The sequence below is a fragment of the Scyliorhinus canicula genome, chromosome 17 (assembly GCF_902713615.1).
Source record: "Scyliorhinus canicula chromosome 17, sScyCan1.1, whole genome shotgun sequence".
Lineage (NCBI taxonomy): Eukaryota > Metazoa > Chordata > Chondrichthyes > Carcharhiniformes > Scyliorhinidae > Scyliorhinus > Scyliorhinus canicula.
In genome coordinates this window covers 26,296,029-26,300,038 of record NC_052162.1, presented here as the reverse complement: position 1 = coordinate 26,300,038, position 4,010 = coordinate 26,296,029, and the positions used below count along the sequence as shown (strand labels likewise).

At 43.5% G+C, this 4,010-nt stretch overlaps 1 pseudogene; it reads right to left on the bottom strand.

Annotated features, from left to right (window-relative positions):
- Positions 1-1,615: 1,615 nt before the first annotated feature.
- Positions 1,616-3,593, bottom strand: LOC119952402 (annotated as a pseudogene).
- Between the last annotated feature and the right edge of the window lie 417 nt (positions 3,594-4,010).

Sequence of the window (4,010 nt, the reverse complement as noted above, 5' to 3'; positions counted from 1 at the left end):
TATGCTTAGAAGTTAACTGTAAAGCAACAGTGACACGAATAGCACTGGAGATTCAGCTAAGCGGGAAGGCTGACAGGTTCACCTATGTTGATTCATGTTGGGCAAGATGGGGGTTCTCCTTTACAGGACCCTAGGACCCCCCCCCCCCCCCCCCCAGATCATCAATGCCGCCCCCCCCCCTCCCCTTGTCCTCTAACCATTACCCTCAGCCTCTTAAACCTGACCCCGTGGTCCCCTCACCGGGCCTCCTAACCCCGGACTTACCTAGGCCCCTTGTGGTCAGCACGTTCTCCTGTTGGAGTTGGGCTATTGCTGGCCTACCAAGTGGGTGGCTGATCTCCAAGGTGGGACTTCCTCTTGGAAAAGGGGGCAGAGGTCTTGCCTTCAAGCAAACAATGCTTGCTCCGTGTGGGGCAAGCCATCAGTATCATGGCTACCCACTGACCCCACCACCTGACTTGTTAGCCAACGCGGAGGGAACTGTGGTCTGTCATAAAATCCAGCCCTGTAACATGAAATAAAATTAGCAATCATTTAGAAATTCATAGATTCATGAAGGGCAGCTAACGTGGATTTATTTGAGGCAAATCATATTTGATTAATTTAATTGAGTTCTCTGTGTACATAGATGATTTTGATTTGCTTTAAGGGAACACAACCTCAAAGTCTGCTGCTGGGCCACAAACGTCAGGGTTCAGTGATCAGTAAGGATGTCAAAATGGACAGTAAGGATGGACAATAAAAATGCTGGCCTAGCCAGTGATGCCCACCTCTTGTGAAAGGGTCATAATGGACTGAGGAAGGATATAGGTGGGCTATCGAAATAGGTAAACAGGTAACAGAAGAAATTTAATGTGGACAAGCACAAAGTAATGTATATTAAAGGAAGGATAAGAAATGGGTGTACATTCAATGGGAAAGGGGAAGCCTGTGCAAGTAAATAATTCCCTGAAAAATGCAAATATAAACTGACCTAGGTATAAAAAAAGACAAATGGAATTTTGAGCTCTATAAATAGGGGGCTAATTCACATCAGTTATGAATTGGTGATTAGAGTACCTTTAAGCATGCTTCTCCCATCAATATTCAGTTTTCATAGAATTCTTACTGTGCAGAAGGAGGCCATTTAGCTTATCGATTCTGAAGTGCCCCTCCAAAAGAGCACCCCACCCAGGCCCACACCCCCTCCTATCTCCGTAACCCCACCTAAACTTTGGACACCAAGGGGCAATTTAGCATGGCCAATCCACCTAACCTGCACATCTTTGGACTGTGGGAGGAAACTGGAGCACCCGGAGGAAACCCACACGGGGAGACTCCGCACAGTCATCCAAGGCAGGAATCGAACCTGGGTCCCTGGCACTGTGAGGCAGGGGTGCTAACCACTGTATTGACCTTTTTTTTTAAAGACATGAAACTTTTAAGAATAGATATATTCAAACCAGAAAAATGGGCTTTGGGCCTATAATCTGCCTGAGCTAAAAATTAGCAAGATTTGGCACTGTTAGTATGAAACCAGTTTACATTTTCCAATTTGTCTGATACAGGGAGCAGCAGAAAATACAACTCAACCCTTGACAAAAACAAAAACTTCATTTTGTTTTTTTAAATAAAGTTATGCTATCTTTAATGTTCCTTTATTCTTTGACATAAAGAAGGCAGGTATATTTTCCATTCCAGTCTTGTCAACCTTTGCCAAAGATCTCTGCGTGGCTTGGAGATCTTTGCCTCTTCTGAACCAGGGTTGAACTTGGTTTTGTCTTCTTCAACCTCCAGTAGTTTGTTGGACAGTTTCCTTTTCTTTGATGGTTCTTTATTCGCTGTCATTTTTGTCGAAACAGCTGGAAAGTCCAAGAATTTAAGAAGTTCCACACTTAGATCAACAGGAATATAATCCAATAGCAAACCATGAAGCATAACATAGATAATCCTCTTCAATTACTTGTGTAGCTTGTTTATTTCTAATCAGCACACTGGACTACACACCTTCACCTACAGAGGGATTGGTGTTTGTCAGTACTTTAGAATCTGCTCAACCTTTTTCTTTTAGTCACATCAGGGTTTTCTCTCTGTATTTCTTATAAAACTTCCAATTACAAATTTAATTTTCATCAGTGAGGTGATCCAAAGTCATCGTACAGTTCAGTATGCTGCTGCAACCGGGAAAATCTTCATTTTTATTGCCTGATCCACTGGCTGAAACTTTCCCTGCTTTTCATTGGCCTGAATAAGGCATGGCAGTACCAAAAACAATGGGTCCAAGGGAGCCACAAACAGAGACCTTCTATAATGCTGAACAAAGCAACTAATAAACCAAGAACAATACTCTTCACTGAAAGTCTTCAATTCACCTACTTTTCTTAAATTATAAATTTAGAGTACCCAATTATTTTTTTCCAATTAAGGGGCAATTTAGCGTATTCAATCCATCTACCTTGCACATCTTTGGGTTGGGGGGGCGAAACCCACGCAAATACGGGAACGATGTGCAAACGCCACACAGACCGTGACCCAGAGCCGGGATCGAGCCTGGGACCTCGGCGCCATGAGGCAGCAGTGCTAACCTACTGTGCCACCGTGCTGCCCCTTCAATTCACATACCTGACTAACACCATCAATTAAAAAGATGCAAATCAGCGGTGCTTGTGTTTGGGATTGCGCAGTCTGGTAAAAATGATTCCACAGTCAGCCTTTGGTGGAGGAGGGGTATTTTCCAGGCCTTTGGGGTCAGGGATAAGGGTGGGCCAGCGGAGGGTATTTGTTACGGGCTTGGGAGGTGGGACAGGGAGGGGGTGAGAGTCGGGCTTACTGGGGGGGGGGGAGTCCCCATCAGGGGGTGTCCTTGTGGAGTGGTTCAGTTGGGGGGTGTTCCCTGGAGGGTTGCGAATATGGGAGGTGGAGAAGGGGGCAGTGGAGGTCTGTGCAATAGTTACCCAGAAGTTAGAAGAGGTTTTAATTCTTTGAACATTTTCTGGGTAACTATTCTAACCGAGCTAGAACCATCCGAAGTTTGAGATTCAAGTCGTATTTTTGGACGGTTCCCAGTGCATGCTTACACTTTTGGGCCATTACCCCCTGCAAATCTTACCTATGAACCTCTTGTTGGGGTGGGGTGAACAGCTCCCCAGCTCATCTTTGGTGTACCCCCCAGGCACTCACTCCCCCAATGCAACACCCCTGAGCTCAGAAGTCGTGGCCCATATCCTATTTTCTTCACAGTCCTGTAAATGTCATATTCGCTATCAAAAGATTTCAAATATCAATCCCTGACAATGGCATTTATAAGTCCTTGATTTTGGCCATCCATGCTATAAGTAAGATGTTGGAAACAGCTTCTATTTTCATTTTTTATCAAATAATTGTGATATTTCCAAATCATCTTGGATAACATGAAGTAACCTTTACTGGTTCAACCTTTCTATGTGCTTGGTCACCTCAATCACTGATTCAGTTGAACAAGTTGCTCAGGTTTTTGAATTTACCTTTTCTTTCAAAATGCTGAAGCCTTGATTAAATATCTTTTTATCTGCACTCAAGCATTGACTTTTAATTTCCTCCAACAAATTATTATCTTCCTTTTCAATTTGTATCATCAGTGATAAATTCTTACCGACCAGTTTTACTCTATATCTGCCTCAGTCTAAGTCAGCAGGCCATAATGCAAGATATTCTTTCATTGCCATCCGCAATCTCCCGTTGTAATCCTCTCCAAGTGGAGGATAAAGAAGCAAAGAGCAAAAAACTGGTGCAGCTATGGTCACTAACCAGCCTATCACTACTTTGTGCGCCATCACTGCAGACTATGCTGATTCATAACTGTGTTTTATCAAGGTCATCATTTTTCCCAGTGTTCCTTATGATCTCAGCACTGCCAACAAGTCATCATCTCCAGACTAAATTGAAAGCTTTCATGTAAGCTAGAAAATTACTGTGGACGTGATGACTAATTTCCAGATGTTTCCCAGCAATCATTTTCAAGCTGAATATCTGTGTTGTGATACATTTCCAGC